The sequence below is a fragment of the Schistocerca serialis genome, chromosome 5 (assembly GCF_023864345.2).
Source record: "Schistocerca serialis cubense isolate TAMUIC-IGC-003099 chromosome 5, iqSchSeri2.2, whole genome shotgun sequence".
Classification (NCBI taxonomy): Eukaryota; Metazoa; Arthropoda; class Insecta; order Orthoptera; family Acrididae; genus Schistocerca; species Schistocerca serialis.
In genome coordinates, this window is record NC_064642.1 from 299,382,144 (window position 1) to 299,402,414 (window position 20,271).

A 20,271-nucleotide genomic window follows, 5' to 3' on the forward strand; every position below is an offset into this window, starting at 1 on the left:
ACAGTGATATGAAGAAAGGCCGTTTAGCTCTTGAGACAATGTTTACTACCGTGCAATTTCTATGCCGACAAGGACTAGCAATTAGAGGGCACAGAGATGTAAATTCAAATTTTTTTCAGTTGTTGGAACTCCGAGAAAATGACATACCTGAGTTTAAAGATTGGTTAGGGCGTTCGGGGTATAAGTGCTCATACCACGATATTCAAAACCAGATCATTGATCTACTAGGAAAGTCTGTGTTGAGAAATGTATTGGCTTCAATCAAGAAGACTGAACATTTTTCTATTATGGTTGAGGAAACAAGTGATTCATCTATTAACGAACAAGTGTCATTTTGTATTCGTACTGTCGACGATTCCTTAATCATCAACGAAGACTTTATTGGCTACCCCAAACACGGCATCACAAACTCTGTTTAATATTTTAAAAAGACGTTCTTGCTCGTCTTGATTTGTCATTGGGTAACTTAAGAGGACTGTGCTATGATGGTGCCTCGAATATGAGAGGTAAGTTCAAAGGACTAAAAAAGTTAGTTGTGGACATACAACCAAAAGCATATTATGTGCACTGCACTGCTCACAGTTTAGACTTGGCAGTTGTAGACAGTCTCCGCCATCTTACGTCTATGAGCGTTATTATGGCTTCAGCAAAGGACGTAATAAACACCGTAAGGGAATCTAACAAAAGGACGGGACTTTTCAGAAGCATACGCTTGAGAGCGCCAACGACCAAGCTGGTCTACGACCCCTTAGCCCGACTCGATGACAATGCGAGCTTCTAGTATCTTGAGAATATTGAAAAACTTTGAAGAACTTCTAGAGTTTTTTGAGACATTTTCTGCAGAGCACAAAACAGAAGCAAGTTACAAATGTGCAGGCTACGTTGAGTCAATGTTACAATTCAAGACATTTCTTTTTACGTCTTTATTGCCATGCCATGAACCCAGTAGAGGATGTCAATGAAAAAATTCAATGCCTCCATCAGGCGTTCCACAAGGAAGTGTTACAGGCCCTCTATTGTTCCTGATCTATATTAACGACAGAGGAGACAATCTGAGTAGCCGTCTTAGATTGTTTGCAGATGATGCTGTCATTTACCGTCTTGTAAAGTCATGAGGTGATCAAAACGACTTGCAAAATGATTTAGATAAGATATCTGTATGGTGCGAAAAGTGACAATTGACCCTGAATAAAGAAAAGTGCGAAGTTATTCACATGATGTGGCGTTCGCTGTGTTATTCAGTGGTTTGGTATTTAACTAATTTGTAAATGGAAATGATAATCTTATTTTATTACATTGAGTAATTACTAAATAATTTTTCTCCCGGCTAAAGGTTTGATCAAGTTGCTAAAGAACTCCAAGTTAACGTCGTCTTAAAGTGTTGTCTATAAGCTGTGTAAGTGTCACTAAATCATAGTTCATACAAGGGATTCTATACAACTATGGATTATGATGGAAACAGTTATCTTCAGCAAAATGATCATTAAAACCACAGAATATCAGCCGCGCACAACACTGACGTATGTTACCTGAACCAATATTCTTCGCAGCTCGTACGTAACTAATTTCGGCTCCATACATCAGCTAGAAAAGTTTGTTATAACGATCGTGCTGTGAGCACTGTTTTTAAAGAACCAATCTGATTCTAATCACTTTCATTAAAATGAGTTCGGAACCACCGGTGCACATTTATTTTTAGACATCTGTATTACGTTCAGCATCTATGTCTGCAAAGTTGCGTAATTTGAATTTGCCACTGTGATAATTGTTAAGATGGCGGCAGACAATTGATAGAGTCTATTGTTAGAGCAAATAAGTATTTTAATTGCTTATTGAGCTTTACAGAAACTCTACTTTCGTATTGTGCACTATTTAGACTTCATCAAGCAAACATTTGATTTGTTTCTAAGGAAAACACAGACAAAAACGCGATACAAATCGCTATCATCAATGGCTGCACTCCTTGCAGCGGAAAGAAATAATTAACACAGATAATGCTTACTGAGAGAGGAATTAAAGTTACAAATAATTATTCACTCATATTTATAACAATAATGAACTCTATTTTCAAGTAAAAATTAATAAATAATTACAATTTCTTAACAGACCTCAGTTTGATATGCGTCTTGCGTGCTGAACCTACAAAAGCCATCCAACAAAAGGTAAAAACAAAGGAAGGCAAACGCAGATCATAAAAGCACTTTGCAATTATCGTTGCCTTTGTATGATACACATCGATATGTCCAATTATATCATAGAATATTATATAAATAATTAATTCACTATAAGTTTTCATTGTTTTTTCATACGTCGAATACATAATGTTTATAACTGTTAGAGGCATAATTTCCTCTCGTCGCACTGTAGCCAAAAATTTATCTCGTGGATGTTACAATGCCCCTTGGACTGAGAAAAAAATTAGTTTGTCTATTGTATATTTTTTTATCAGTCCACGCAATCCGCGTAGATTTGCTACTCTCAAGATGCAAATGTTTAGTTTCAATGTTGTTTTAGACATGATAAAATTATAGTTGAATCGAGTACTTTAAATGACTTCAGTGACTGTATTATCTCGGAAATTGCTGCGGATACTTCCCGGATTAACTTATCCCCCCCCCCCATTTGGGTTCACTGGACTCGGAAAACCGGGAATAAAACCGTCCAAGGGGCTTTAAGAAAGTACAGACACCTACTTTTAACAGTTAGGCTTGACATGAATGTAATAAAATATGCTGGAAAATGCAAATTTATGACTCTCCTGTAAGCATCTGAGATAATGAATGTTTTCTCATGGTGGGGTATCATAAAATTTCCAAAGTCACTCATTTATCGAATGTCATAACAATTTGCTGCTGACGTCGTAAGACCGCCCTTGTGTCGAGCCGCTGGACCGCAGACCGGTAGTGGCTGCTGCTGGACCGCTCCCGGCCGAGTCGCTGGGGCGTCGGCTGCCGTCGGCTGCATCGTGGTTTGGATCTGCTGCTGGCTAGAAGTCGCGCTGCACCAGGTCTTGTTTCTCCTTTCCCACGTCCCTCAGTTAAAGACGGGTACATGAAATGTCAAAATATAGGCATCAGTGACAAGATAATTACTATTCTCATCCTGTGGATGGAATTAGACTGTTTTATGGAGTATGTTCTGTATTTTGACACTGTTCAACACAATGTAGTGATTCACACTTAAGTTTATCACAATATGCACATTTTAAACACTGCACCGTTAATCACACAAATGTCCGTAGTGTGCTTCGTTTACTTAAGCGGAATGTAAATATTTTCGCTGACTTTGACACTCCAAGAGCGTTCATAAGGTTGCGTGATCACATTTTTTATCACTGTTCATCATTATTCACAATATAAATCACAGTTCTTCACGCGTCCACAAGTTCCTGCGAAACACGTTTCACTGTTCTGATTGCTGTCAGTAGTTTTCCACAGTACTTAACAGACAATGTATATGCAAATGACACTTTTCAAGTAATGAGGTCTGGTACACTTGCACATAAGTTCATATTACCATGACTGAATAACAAAAATTAAAATTTTACACTGACACATAAACATGAGACAATATAAAACTTTCAGAATCTGCTACATTATCTTGACCATAAGATCATTACTGAACTGTCCAGATAACAGTACATTTCCATTTTTATTACAAACACATATATTTATATATTTATATTTTTTTATTTTTTATTCGGATTGTTATTTACCATGTTTTTGGGACAGATGTCCATGTTCGGTTTATCTAACCGGAATGTTGCTCATAAAAGCATTTTAAATGACTTCGTGATGAAACCGTGTACATAAATCAGTACACATTCAGATTTCGCTTCACTAGTGGTGAAAGCAGTTTATTTTTTTTTTTTTTTCTCAGTCACACAGCTCACACACCACCAACACTCGCTACGTGTGTGGGACTACATGACTTAATGTTATGAAAATATTTTTTTTATATATATCCATTCTTACACACGAACAAATATATTATTTAAGCATTTTAATCGTTTCTATGCTACGTATACAAAGGTAAAAATTCCTCATATTTAATGCAACGACACTCAAGTGTTTATCAAGTTATTTATACCTTTTAGAGTAAAAATACATTTATTATGGGGATTCTCTACTCCTTGTTCAAATAATTCAACAACATTACAGTGTAATGCTTGACATAAAAGCTTATAAACTAATACATACATAATATTATCAAATTATTACTGCTAATTATTTTAGCATAAACATTATATTTACAGTTATGGGGTAGTGCACTTGCACTTCTGATTGGTCCTTTGTATTACTTCGTTTTTCTTAGTCCAGGGGACCGAGTAAGATGTTCTGCAATAGGTCTTGTGCGGATATATTTTCATATTATACTGGTAATCTTTTATGATTCCAGGGCGTTCAGTGACTACTTCGAGGTATCCAGATAATAATTCTGTTAATTGTCTAGCCTCTGAAGCATTAACGCAAGTTGCCTCCTGTACTTTCTCTTCTATTGTTGTGACGATGTCACTCACGTTGCTGGGTACATCGTTATTTCGATTTTTGTGACACATCTGTGGGTGCTTATGATCCAACACTAACAACTTCTGTTTGCTGACAGAAAGATTCATTTTTCTCAACGGAAGGTTCGCACCGAACTCCCGATTCAGCATTAATGTTACGGGTCGCTGGTGGTACTTAAATGCACATGTCCCACTGGCGAGATCAATTACAGCTTCCCTTTCCCGAAGGAACTCAAGACCCAGAAGCACCGGTACTGACAAGTTATCCATTAGTAGGAACGTGCATAATACGCGATCATTTCCCAAGGAAACTTCCACCTGTGTCTGGTATTTTATACTCTGTGCCTTTTTTCCCAATGCCCCTATAACCTTACAATTTGCAACCGGCAAAATCGGCAATCTCCTTATCTTCGATACCTTCTTGAAAAACTGCGTGTTCATAACTGATACATTCGCACCTGTGTCAAGCAGAATAGTAGTTGCCACACCATTTACAGCTCCGGTGACACTTGCTTGAATATTTTCCCTTTGTGGCTTATCAGAGACAGCAGGTTCCTGATATAGCTCATCTTCAATCCTGTTGCCATCCGGATACCGTATCATGTTTATTTTTTGTTCCGTCTAACTATTGCCTTCATTGTTGGCCTCGATCACCTGGCGAAGGCCTACAGGGACCGAAATTAGTTTGTTGGCTTCTGAGTGTTTTGTTTTGTTTCCGAAGGTACCTCCACTATTCTAACATTTTGTGAGTTTTCAGTCGGAGGAGGCCTGCTTGGACCCCACCACGGTGGATATTGATTGCTTGGTGTAGGTATAGCCTGTACATAATTTATTGGCTGACCTGAATTGATAGAATTTTGCTGCGGCTGCCAATGACTTGGCCCTGGCTGTCGCCGATATTCACTGTCACCCCGCATATTTTTAGGCTTGTCTTTATATGGACTGTCTGACCTGTTGTCATTTCGTCTCTTTCGGTTGCTATTGTTATTGTTTGGGTTTTCATTGTGGTACGGCCTCTGATTACCATTGGGTTGTTGGTGTTCTTCGGCCTTTTGATAATTATTGTTCTTATTATTAGGATAACCAAAATTTTGCTTGTAGGGATTCCTACTACTATTATTATTATTGTATTTTCCGTTACTATAAGCTTTACTTTTATTTTTCTTTGGACTACCTTCGCCCCTATTTCCATTATTTCCATTCCATGATTTTTTTCTATTAGGACTATTATTATTACTGATCACGTCAGAATTTTTTCTGACGTCTTCTTGCACTAGATCCAGAGAATCAATTACAGACAGAAATTCTTTCAGATCGATGTCTGTAACATTAAATAATTTTTCTCTAATGTGTATGGGTAATCTAGCTTTTAACACTCGCAATAAGTCTCTGGTGGTTACTGGCTCATCCCAGTGCCGGGTCATGTTAATATATTTTTCAAAGTATTTTCTTAAGGAACCTGACTTCGGATTGTACATTTCTGCATTGTAAACAATTTTACGGAGTCGCTCTTGAGTAGACGCTGACCAGAACTGATCAAGGAACGCCTTCTCAAAGTCGTGGAAAGTCTTGCAAGTTTCTGCTGCATTTAATGCCCAGAGCGACGCATCACCAGAAATATGTATTTTCTGTTCTTCCGACCATTATTTTGGAAGAACACTTTTGAAGTTTCGAATGAAAACTACTGGATGTATGTTTTTCTTGCTTTCTTCGTTAAATATTTGAAACTGTATATGCTTAATCAGGCTTTCTTCATGCATCAAAGTAGCGAAGTGCATAGAATTGCTATCATTCGCAGGTGGTGTGGTTACTTTATTACAAGTACATTCTATTCCACTATTATTGTCCCTTGGTGTCACATATTGCTCTGGTAATATCGGTTGATTACCAAAATTTGGTCTTCCTTGTGGTGCTTTAATATTCGCCGTCAGATTATCTGCGATCTTTTGCCTGTCAGTACCAGTGTTGTCATTACTGCATACTGTCAGATTTTCAAAGTTTTGATTTTCAGAGCTCAGCACCCTGGCTACTTCTATTCGGACTTGCATTCGGATTTCCGAGGGAATGTCCTCCTGCATTGTTTCCACAGCGGTAGCCAAGGCTTTGAATTGGTTCTCTAGTCTATCTACTTCAGCTTGAAGACTATTGACCTGAACTGGAATGTTTGTTAACGGTTCAATAGTGGTTTTTACTGCATCGATATCCTGCTTAAAATGGGTAATAATAGCATTATCACGATCGACCAACACTTGATTTATCCTACGGACAATTTCTTTACCTCTTTCCAGAAAAATATTGTTTATATTTTCCATAAATTTCTTTTCCTTTTCTTGGTCCCTCAGCTCCTGTTGCTGTTTTTCTATAAGCTTTTCCTGTCTACGTTTTTCCTTTTCCTGCTGACGTTGTCTTTCACGCTCCTGCTCTTTAAGCTTGCGTTGTTTTTCACGCTCCTGCTCTTTAATAGTAAAATTTTCAAATAATGCTGTTAGCATATCCTGTATGGACATAGCTTGAGCATTGCTAACTTCTGCCCCTTGCTCAGAACAAATATTGTCATTAATTCCTAACTGGTTGAATGCAAGAGTGTCAGTTTGTTTTGGCAACTCCTCTGTTTTAATATCACTCGTGACATCAGTTTCCAAATTATCACTCATAATCAAATTTTCTAATAATTCGACAAAAATATGGGTAGATTGTTCTACCTGAGACTCTGATGTCATCTCTGCATCAGTATGCTTATTCGGTTTATTTTTCTTTTGTTTAACCATTCTATCACGAATATAGCACAACAAATATATAAATCACTGACAAGCACCAACTGACACAAAATGATCCTATAACTAACACATATACACAAATAACACTCAAAAATATTATTCTCGCAGCCAGACTATTCAATTATTACTACTTATGGCTGCAGGTACTGATTTTAATTTAAAATTACACACTCAGCAAATGTTGTTGGTGTACTGCTATAAATTTTGTGTACATGCACATCTGTTCCTACCTGTGTGGGGGTGTAGGACTGCACTGCTTATATGAAGTTACTTGTGTGCCTCGCACCAGCGCAGATACACGTTCGTACATCAGTTCGGTAGGAAAGTGCAATGCTCATGATACAAGTAACTAAACAATGATTAAAAGTTTGTTTTGGTGCTCCGTACCTGTAATATATCACAGTTTCAATTATTAAAATGAATAAATGTAAATTGGTGGCCCCACGTTGGGCGCCAGTGAGGCGTTCGCTGTGTTATTCAGTGGTTTGGTATTTAACTACTTTGTAAATGGAAATCATAATCTTATTTTATTACATTGAGTAATTACTAAATAATTTTTCTCCCGGCTAAAGGTTTGATCAAGTTGCTAAAGAACGCCAAGTTAACGTCGTGTTAAAGTGTTGTCTGTAAGCTGTGCAAGTGTCACTAAATCACAGTTCATACGACGGATTCTATACAACTATGGATTATGATGGAAACAGTTATCTTCAGCAAAATGATCATTAAAACCACAGAATATCAGCCGCGCACAACACTGACGTATGTTACCTGAACCAATATTCTTCTCAACTCGTGCGTAATTAATTTCGGCTCCATACATCAGCTAGAAAAGTTTGTTATAACGATCGTGCTGTGAGCACTGTTTTTAAAGAACCAATCTGATTCTAATCATTTTCATTAAAATGAGTTCGGAACCACCGGTGCACATTTATTTTTAGACATTTGTATTACGTTCGGCATCTATGTCTGCAGAGTTGCGTAATTTGAATTTGCCGCTGTGATAATTGTTAAGATGGCGGCAGACAATTGATAGAGACTTTCTATTGTTGGAGCAAATAGTATTTTAAATGCTTATTGAACTTTACAGAAACTCTACTTTCGTATTGTGCACTATTTAGACTTCATCAAGCAAACATTTGATTTGTTTCTGAGGAAAACACAGACAAAAACGCGATACAAATCGCTATCATCAATGGCTGCGCTCCTTGCAGCGGTAAGAAATAATTAACACAGATAATGCTTACTGAGAGAGGAATTAAAGTTACAAATAATTATTCACTCACATTTATAATAATAATGAACTCTATTTTCAAGTAATAATTAACAAATAATTACAATTTCTTAACAGACCTCAGTTTGATATGCGTCTTGCGTGCGAAACCTACAAAAGCCATCCAACAAAAGGTAAAAACAAAGGAAGACAAACGCAGATCATAAAAGCACTTTACAATTATCATTGTCTTTGTATGATTCACTATAAATAAGTTTTCATTGTTTTTTCATACGTCGAATACATAATGTTTATAACTGTTAGAGGCATAATTTCCTCTCGTCGCACTGTAGCCAAAAACTTATCTTGTGGATGTTACATTGAGTACTAAAAGAAATCAGCTAAATTTCTAATACGCGATAAGTCACACAAATCTGAAGTCTGTAAATTCAGCTAAATACTTAGGGATTACAATTACAAATAACCTAAATTGGAACGAAGAGACTGCTTACACCACGCTTGTCCGCCCTATTCTGGAGTAGGCCTATTGCTGTGCGGTGTGGGATCCACATCATGTGGGACTGCGGATGACATCGAAAAAGTACAAAGAAGGGCAGCTCGTTTTGTATTATCGCAAAATAGAGGAGATAGTGTCACAGACATGATACGTGAATTGGAGTGGCAATCATTAAAACAAAGGTGTTTTTCGTTGCGACGGGATTTTCTCATGAAATTTCAATTACCAGTTTTTTCCTCCGTTTGCGAAAACATTCTGTTGCCATCCACCTACATAGGGAGAAAAGATCATCACGATAAAATAAGAGAAATCACGGCTCACAGAAAGATTTAAGTGCTCGTTTTTCCCGCTTGCCGTTCGAGAGTGGAACGGTAGAGACACAGCTTGACGGTGGTTCATTGAACCCTCTGCCAGGCACTTTATTGTGAATAGCAGAGTAATCACGTAGATGTAGATGTAGATGTAAGTGTTGCTGATCTGTAAAAAAATATATGAGGGCTTGATTAGTATATTGAATGGTCGCTTCCTCGGAATCGAAGTATACCAAAGAAATATGAAAACAACGAAGCCAGCTCACGGCACACTTTTAAAACCCCAAAGGAATACTACAAAGCTATTTAATTGAAGTTTGTGAAACGGTGCAATCTTGCATTAGTGACCGGTTTCTTACAACTGGACTCGCACAGGTCATTGCAGTTGAACAAGAGTGCTTGCTTTTAGTAAACAGAGGTGAAACAAATATGGAAAAATCAACTGAGTTTTTCAAAAGTGACCAGGACATTGAGAGATTACGCTCACACTTGAATATGTTAGCCGATATCGCTAATTAAAAAAAAAAACTGGTCTTAGAAAACATGTGTGACTAAGGAAATACGTTACACAAGAGCCTGCAGTTGGAGAAATGTTATGTGAAGTAGTGAAGTGCATTAAGCTTCATTTAGCGCCGTTAGACATCTGAAGTCATATCTCCGATCAACAATGGGACAGAAGCGATTGAACAACTTGGTTGTTCTTCATGCCCACAGAGATGTTTTGGATGAATTGGATATCCGACCAGTCATCAACGACCTCATATTCAGTAATCCTGTCAGACGGTCGATATTTGCACCTTTCTAAAGACACTCTAGCCCTAATAATAGCATTTAGAGCAATAATAGTCCTCAGCCATATCTGTAACTTTTCCCATAGGAGTAGTCGGTTTCCTGACCGATTAAAGTACTCGGTAGTGAAGCCACTTTATAAAAAGGGAGACATTGATAATGTTGACAATTTTAGACCTATTTCTATGCCATCGGTGTTTGCTGAAGTTATCGAGAAGGTTGTATATACAAGGTTACTGGAGCATTTAAATTCACATAATTTGCTGTCAAATGTTCAGTTTGGTTTTAGAAATGGTTTAACAACTGAAAATGCTATATTCTCTTTTCTCTGTGAGGTTTTGGACGAATTAAATAAAAGGTTGCAAACGCTAGGTGTTTTCTTTGATTTAACGAAGGCTTTTGACTGTGTTGACCACAAAATATTACTGCAGAAGTTGGACCATTATGGATTAAGGGGAGTAGCTTACAATTGGTTCGCCTCTTACTTTAGGAACAGAAAGCAGAGGGTAATTCTCCGCAATATTGAGAGTGGTAGTGATGTTCAGTCCCAATGGGGCACTGTTAAGTGGGGCATTCCCCAAGGGTCGGTGCTGGGGCCACTGCTGTTTCTTATTTATATAAATGATATACCTTCTAGTATTACAGGTGATTCAAAAATATTTCTGTTTGCTGATGACACCAGCTTGATAGTGAAGGATCTTGTGTGTAATATTGAAACAGTAACAAATAATGTAGTTCATGAAATAAGTTCGTGGCTTGTGGAAAATAATTTGATGCTAAATCACAGTAAGACTCAGTTTTTACAGTTTCTAACTCACAATTCAACAAGAACCGATATTTTGATCAGACAGAATAGGCATATTATAAGCGAGACGGAACAGTTCAAGTTCTTAGGCGTTCGGATAGATAGTAAGCTGTTGTGGAAAGCCCATGTCCAGGATCTTGTTCAGAAGCTAAATGCTGCTTTATTTACCATTAGAACAGTATCTGAAATAAGTGACACTTCAACACGAAAAGTAGTCTACTTCGCATATTTTCATACGCTTATGTCGTATGGTATTATTTTTTGGGGTATTTCTTCTGATTCAAAAAGGGTATTTTTGGCTCAAAAACGGGCTGTTCGTGCTATATGTGGTGTAAGTTCGAGAACCTCTTGTCGACCCCTATTCAAAAATCTGGGAATTCTGACATTGCCCTCACAGTATATATTTTCTTTAATGTCGTTTGTTGTTAGCAATATTAGCCTATTTCCAAGAGTTAACAGCTTTCACTCAGTTAATACTAGGCATAAATCAAATCTGCATGTAGAATGCACTTCCTTGACTCTTGTGCAGAAAGGAGTGCAGTATTCTGCTGCATCCATTTTCAATAAGCTACCAGAAGAACTCAAAAATCTTAACAGTAGCCCAAACTCTTTTAAGTCTAAACTCAAGAGTTTCCTCATGGCTCACTCCCTCTATTCTGTCGAGGAGCTCCTGGAAGAGCTAAAAAATTAAGCAAATTCCAGTGCTACATTGTTGATTTTCTTCATTTAAACTTACGACTTGTCACCTGAATATGTTTTTTTATATTTCATTTTATCTGTTTCTAATATCGTGTTATAATTTCATGTATTGACTCGTTCCATGACCATGGAGACTTCTCCTTAATTTGGTCCCACGGAACGATAAATAAATAAATTAAAAATCTTTATAAAATAGAGAATTAAATACATACATAATGTTAAATTTTCAGTTTCAAAATATTCTTACTAGTTTAGTGCTGTATTACTATAATATTGAATCAGTTCTTTCCAAATACTTAAATATTTTTAGAGTTGTTGTTGTTGTGGTCTTCAGTCCTGAGACTGGTATGATGCAGCTCTCCATGCTACTCTATTCTGTGCAAGCTTCTTCATCTCCCAGTACGTACTGCAGCCTACATCCTTCTGAATCTGTTTGGTATATTCATCTCTTGGTCTCCCTCTGCGATATTTACTCCCCACGCTCCCCTCCAATACTAAACTGGTGATCCCTTGATGCCTCAGAGTATGTCCTACCAACCTATCCCTTCTTCTAGTCAAGATGCACCACAAATTTCTCTTCTCTACAATTCTATTCAGAACCGCCTCATTAGTTATGTGATCTACCCATCTAATCTTCAGCATTCTTCTGTAGCACCACATTTCGAAAACATCAATATCTTTTTTGTCTAAACTATTTATCGTCCACATTTCACTTCCATACATGGCTACACTCCATACAAATACTTTCAGAAACGACTTCCTAACACTTAAATCTATACTCGATGTTAACAAATTTCTCTTCTTCAGAAACGCTTTCCTTGCCGTTGCCAGTCTACATTTTATATCCTCTCTACTTCGACCATCATCAGTTATTTTGCTTCCCAAATAGCAAAACTCCTTTACTACCTTAAGTGTCTCATTTTCTAATCTAATTCCCTCAGCATCACCCGACTTAATTCGACTACATTCCATTATCCTTGTTTTGCTTTTGTTGATGTTCATCTTATATCCTCCTTTCAAGACACTGTCCATTCCATTCAACTGCTCTTCCAAGTCCTTTGCTGTCTCTGACAGAATTACAATGTCATCGGCAAACCTCAAAGTTTTTATTTCTTCTCCCTGGATTTTAATACCTTGTTTCCTTTACTGCTTGCTCAATATACAGATTGAATAGCATCGGGGAGAGCCTACAACCCTGTCTCACTCCCTTCCCAGCCACTGTTTCCCTTTCATGTCCCTCAACTCTAATAACTGCCCTCTGCTTACTGTACAAATTGTAAATAGCCTTTTGTTCCCTGTATTTTACCCCTGCCACCTTCAGAATTTGAAAGAGGGTATTCCAGTCAACATTGTCAAAAGCTTTCTCTAAGTCTACAAATGTTAGAAATGTAGGTTTGCCTTTTCTTAATCTTTCTTCTAAGATAAGTAGTAGGATCAGTATTGCCTCACGGGATCCAACATTTCTACAGAATCAAAACTGATCTTCCCCAAGACCGGCTTCTACCAGTTTTTCCATTCGTCTGTAAAGAATTCGCGTTAGTATTTTGCAGCGGTGAGTTATTAAACTGATAGTTTGGTAATTTTCGCATCTGTCAACACCTGCTTTCTCTCCGATTGGAATTTTTATATTCTTCTTGAAGTCTGGGGTAATTTCGCCTGTCTCATACATCTTGCTCACCAGATGGTAGAGTTTTGTCTGCACTGGCTCTCCCAAGGCTGTTAGTGGTTCTAATGGAATGTTGTCTACTCCTGGGGCCTTGTTTCGACTTAGGTCTTTCAATGTTCTGTCAAACTCTTCACACAGTGTCATATATCCCAGTTCATCTTCATCTACATCCTCTTCCATTTCCATGATATTGTCCTCAAGAACATCGCCCCTGTATAGACCCTCTATATACTCCTTCCACCTTTCTGCTTTCCCTTCTTTGCTTAGAACTGGGTTTCCATCTGAGCTCTTGATATTGATGCAAGTGGTTCTCTTTCCTCCAGAGGTCTCTTTAATTTTCCGGTAGGCAGTATCTATCTTACCCCTAGTGAGATAAGCCGCTACATCCTTACATTTGGCCTCTAGCCATCCCTGCTTAGCCATTTTGCACTTCCTGTTGATCTTATTTTTGAGACGTTTGTATTCCTTTTTGCCTGCTTCACTTACTGCATTTTTGTATTTTCTCCTTTCATCAATTAAAGTTAGTATCTCTTCTGTTACCCAAGGATTTCTACTAGCCCTCGTCTTTTTACCTACTTGATCCTCTGCTGCCTTCACTATTTCATTCCTCAAAGCTACCCATTCTTCTTCTACTGTATTTCTTTCCCCCATTCCTGTCAATTGTTCCCTTATGCTCTCCCTGCAACCCTGTACAACCTCTGGTTCTTTCAGTTTATACAGCTCCCATCTCCTTAAATTCCCACCTTTTTGCTGTTTCTTCAGATTTAATCTACAGTTCATAACCAATAGATTGTGGTCAGAGCGCACATCTGCCCCTGGAAATGTCTTACAATTTAAAACCTGGTTCCTAAATCTCTGCCTTACCATTATATAATCTATCTGAAACCTTTTAGTATCTCCAGGGTACTTCCATGTATACAACCTTCTTTCATGATTCTTGAACCAAGGGTTAGCTATGATTAAGTTATGCTCTGTGCAAAATTCTACCAGGCGGCTTCCTCTTTCATTTCTTAGCCCCAATCTTAATTCACCTACTATGTTTCCTGTGGTGTCTCCGCCAGACACCACACTTGCTAGGTGGTAGCCTTTAAATCGGCCGCGGTCCGTTAGTATACGTCGGACCCGCGTGTCGCCACTGTCAGTGATTGCAGACGGAGCGCCACCACACGGCAGGTCTAGAGAGACGTCCTGGCACTCGCCCCAGTTGGACAGTCGTCTTTGCTAGGAAAGATTCACTGACAAATAAGCTCTCATTAGCCGAGACGATAGTTTGCATAGCCTTCAGCTACGTCATTTGTTACGACCTAGCAAGGCGCCATAATCCTTTGCTATATATATTGTGATGCCTGTACCGTCAGACCAATGTTCACCAATTATGGATTGAAGTTAAGTATTCCAAGAACTACATACTTTATTTGCTACTATTAATCCCTTTAACTGTTCCAGACCTCACGCCAGTCTGCGTGAGCTTAACGCATGCCTTTCGGCTACCTCCGAGTGGCTTGGCTGTCTTGCTACGCCACTACATTTCCTTCTCTTCTTTTTCCTACTGTCGAATTCCAGTCACCCATGACTATTAAATTTTCGTCTCCCTTCACTACCTGAATAATTTCTTTTATCTCATCATACATTTAATTAATTTCTGCATCATCTGCAGAGCTAGTTGGCATATAAACTTGTACTACTGTGGTAGGCCTGGGCTTCGTGTCTATCTTGGATTATGGCTGAAAGCAAGGGGAAACTACAGCCGTAACTTTTCCCGAGGGCATGCAGCTTTACTGTATGATTAAATGATGATGTCATCCTCTTGGGTAAAATATTCCAGAGGTAAAATAGTCCCCCATTTGGATCTCCGGGCGGGGACTACTCAGGAGGACGTCATTATCAGGAGAAAGAAAACTGGCATTGTATGGATCGGAGCGTGAATGTCAGATCCGTTAATCGGGCAGGTAGTTTAAAAAATTTAAAAAGGGAAATGGATAGGTTAAAGTTAGATATAGTGGGAATTAGTGAAGTTTGGTGGCAGGAGGAACAAGACTTTCGGTCAGGTGAACACAGGGTTATAAATACAAAATCAAATAGGGGTAATGCAGGAGTAGGTTTAATAATGAATACAAAAAATAGGAGTGCGGGTAAGCTACTACAAACAGCATTTTTAGAGTGTAAGACCCAATTAAGAGCCTCTATGTACGTACTTTTTGACCGAAAGTATTAGGCGTACTGTATTAACTTTATTAACTGTATTAAAACATTATCTTTGTGATATTGTTTTTATTTAATGAACCCTGAGTCTTATTCAAAGTAAGCTATTTCACTTATTAATGAAAGTGCTATTACTGGGCGACAGCAATATTTTACGTTTTATTCTTTTAATGATAGTTTAGGATATGTTTAAATATAATTTCAGTCTTTTCAGAGCTATATATTTATTGCTCTGTAATAGTCAATAAGCATGATTATTACTGTAAATTAAATTCACTTTTTACGAAAATACCATGCGTATTTATGTTTTGTTTCTTTTTTCAAAGCCAAAATTTTTGTAAGGTTTGTCGAGTTTCCCGGAGTGTCGAGTTATCGAGGGTCCAGTTTTTAGTGTTTTAATGTTGATCATATGACTCTAAAATACTTAAAAAAAACTTTAAAACTCACTATTTTTCAGCTAAAATTTAGAAAATTTCCCGATGCAAGACCCCCAGTATGCAACTTACATTAAGAAGACTCAAATTGTGGGCTAAAACAGCAAAGCTCAATTTTCCTCCTTGTAAATGTGTGTGCATGTGTAAGCGTGTGTGCATTTTAATCATTCACGGCAGGTCATATTCTGAATTAACCTGAGCAGCAAGGAACCAGTGAAATTCTTTAGTGATAAACTAATCTGATTGCTATTACAGATTGAAGGTAGTTGGCATACTATTTGGTAGAGTAACTTCAAATCAAGCATAACTACAGTTGAGACAGTAAAATGGCAATGGAAGATTGGCTATCACAATTTTTAAATAGAAATCCATAAATTTCTTTGTGCAAACCATCTGCAACAAGTATTAACAGAGTGACTGGGTTCAATAAAAAGTCCGGTCAATAAAAAGAAGGTTGAATTATTTTTCAAAAATCTAAATTCATTTGTGGATAAATATAAATTTGAAACATCCAGGATATTCAACAAGGACACGATTGGCATTCCTTCAGTGTAGAAACTGGGTCACATTTTAGAGCATACAGATCAAAACAAGTTGGAGGTGTGACCTTCTTGGAGGTAATACTACAGTTGTGTGCTCTATGAGGGATTTTGGAAAGTATGCCCCCCCCCCCCCCCCCCCCCCCCCCGATGTTCATTTTCCTTAGAAAAAGGATGATTCTCCGACTCAGGAGAGGGGGATCAGCAAGCAACCTATACAAACACTCACACAATGAATGGTCTGATGAAGATCTTTTCCTTGGTTTGCTGAAACACTACAATAAATTCACTAAGCCATCAAAAGAAGAGTCAGTTCTGCTCATACACGATAATCATGGAAGTCACTTATGACTGGATTAGTACAAGTTTTGTCAGCATCGTGTGTCATCAGTTCCTCCGCATACATCCCAGAAAATGCAGTCACTTGATGTCACATGTTTTGGTCCACTGAAAAATGTTTCAATAAGGAATGTTACAAATTCATGAGATCAAATTTATACAGAAAAATAACACCTTATGACATTGCTAACTTATTCAGTGTTGCATACATGAATGTGGTAACAACTGAGAAAGACAGTTTTTGGTTTTAAAGTACTGGAATCTATCCAGTAAAAGCAAATAAGTTTAAAGATGAGGACTTTGCACCATCTCAGGTTGTATACCCTTTCATGATAGATGTCCAGGAAGATGAAGAGGTGAATCATTCCAACACTAATCATGAATCTGCAGAGCTTCATCCAAACATAAATAGGCCTATACTGCAACAGAGAACCTACCCTCAAAAGACACAGAACACCCCTTTGGAAGCTAAAGGGCCTGTGTGTACACAGTAGATAGTTTGCTTGGAGTTCATGGATGCTCTGGAACATCATGAGGAAGTAAAGTTGGAAAAATGTTTTCACAACTGTTCTGTTGGATAAGCTGTCACCAGGTCCCAAAGTGCCAGTGATCAATGTTAAGGGAAATACAAAGCAAGAAAGTCACCCTGCTATTCGAACATTCACTCCTATTAAATATTTATTTATTTATTTATTTATTTAAAGATTGCGAATGTAAAACAAGAGAAAAAAGTATCAAGAGAGAATAAGCTGTCAAGAAAGCTGCAACAAATGGTTTGGAAGGAAATACAAAAACTATGAAAAAGAGGTATTCTAGTAAAAAGATGAATGCTTTGTTCAAGAAAAACAAACCACTATCTTCCTGCCATACAATTGAATTTGAGGGTGTCAAATGAAGACAGCATAGATTTAGACAAAAAAGCCATATGCAATCACGATGAAGACGATGCTATTGACACAAGACAGATTAGCTTGAGCTTGCCTTGTTTGTGAAGAGTACAGCTTCAGTGAACTTTGGTTCAAATGTAAACAGCATGGACAATGGGCACACTCCAAATGTTATCTTTTTAATGTGTATTAATGGTTGTAAACATTAACTGTATAGATATATATCATTATAGAACACATTTTTCATTAAATTATTTGATTTCTTTTTATTTTCTTTCTCAGATGGTATGATCACCCCATGGGTATGGCCGAATTGCTCAGGTACCTGCGGAAATCTCACCACTGTGCAGACATTTACTTTAAAAAAATTCAATGCACTTAGAGTGAAAGTAGAAGAAACAAAAAATTTGAGGAGAACTAAAAAACTTGGAAGGAATTCAAAAACCATGAAAAAGAGGTATTCCTAAAAAAAGAAGAATGTTTCATTCAAGAAAAACAAACCACTATCTTCCTGCCAACACTAATAAGTCAGAGAAAATGTAAATTACTAGAATTACAAATTGCAAGTTTACATCTATAAAGTCACACCTTCAAAATCATCAAAAGAGCAGGAAAAAAAAAAAAAAAATTCAGAGCCTAAGTGTATGACGAGTGTGCCAACTCGAAAAACTCACAATGACTGGTACAGATCAGAAGAATATACTCAGTCATGAGTAGGAGTATAGCACAAAATCAGTCAGCCACATAAACCAGATTAGATAATGATATGTAGACACTTGAAAGGAGAAAATAATGGAAAAAATATTAGGACCTATGCTTATGATGTGGGGATTGATCCATGAATCCAAACCACACTGGTACACACCAGCAGAAATGTTTTGACACAACAAAATGAATAAAGTTCATAACCATATATCGATAAGTTCAATCATATGTAAAGAATAATTAGAGGAAGCATCTAGCCTAAGTCCATAGTTGCACACTCTCCATGAGTATACACACAGTCTTGATGACCAGGTGTATCCAAAACAGAATTAAGCATCAGTCTGCACACAACTCAAGTTCCATGTGATACAATAACGCAGTACTCAGGATAACTACAGGTAATCAGAGTCATAAATAGCTTTGAATGATGACATCATCAAGTAGCTTGAGGACCAAAATCAGTGTGTGAAATCAGAAATGTATACATCTTGTTATACAGTCTATACTCAATTTATGATCACAGTCGTAAATGTCTTCCACACTATTTGCTAACTGTTCATGTAAGCTAACCTACACACATAGAAGCCTAGATGATTCATTTTCAATTGATAAAAAAAAATATACTGAGTGCTGAGATAAGAAAATTTATCATAATGTATGACTACTAACCTAACAATGCCTAATTTTATCAGATTCTGACAATTACTTACAACGTGATTCATAGAATGCACTAGTGAACAAGTTTTCACATTTCTGTGTTGAACATAAGATTCGTAGAACATCAACCTTCCACTGCATTATTTATAGTTACATAATGTATTGGGAAGTTAATCTTCTCACTTGAAAAAATATATGTTTATATGGAATAACCATGTCCCTAGCAGTGACTACTTTTCTAAACAAATAGTTCCACGAATCCTTCATACAAGATAAGTTCTTGGTGAACAATTTACAAATTTGAGTCACACGACTGATGTAGTTGACAGATGCTTGAGTACATTACCCAGCACCTATGATGTCTTGTAAGTCGACTTGACCAGCAAGAGTGCAGCCATACAGGAGCGTAGGAGTGGATCCACACACGTCTTTCAGTTTTCTCCCTAGATTTCTCATCACACTCTTCAGTGGATAAGTACCTTCCCATCTAGCTTTCACATCAAATCCTGAAACATTGTTTTGTGTACTAAGTGTGATGTTCAGTACCTTCCTCACATCACACGACATACGTTTTGCCTATCCATACTGAAAAAAAAAAAGTATACTGGGTTTACGTCAGAATGGATTAAAAAGTGTTCACATATACAGTACATTTATAAACAGAGCTAAATACAATGAAAAAACAAACTAGTGTGGTAATATACACAGAGATATTTGCACATGTGAAAGTTTCAGATATTATTCCTAATATAAAATATATAATATAAAACGAGTCTTCACTCAATTTACCTCAACACCCATGACTTTACCCAAAAGAGCTCATGACAACTTTAATTATTTTCTGCAGAGCACACAGGCATCATAATAATATTTAACACTGATGGGATTCTAAGATAAGAAATTTATTACTAGACATTTAATGGCATTGTCCCTTTTCAAAACTGTAAAAGGATCTACTCATTTAGTCACATGGCATATATGTATCAAATTCTAAAGCACGAATCTATTACAAAACAGAATTATATGATTGTATAAAGCTGCAAATATGGTGTGGCATAAATTTAAACTCAATCGATAGATAAGACAGAACTTTAGAAATCACATCATCATCTTACACACGACATTCTTGACAAGTGAGAATATATATTTAGACACACACAGTATTGGCCATTAAAATTGCTACACCAATAAGAAATGTAGATGATAAACAGGTATTCATTGGACAAA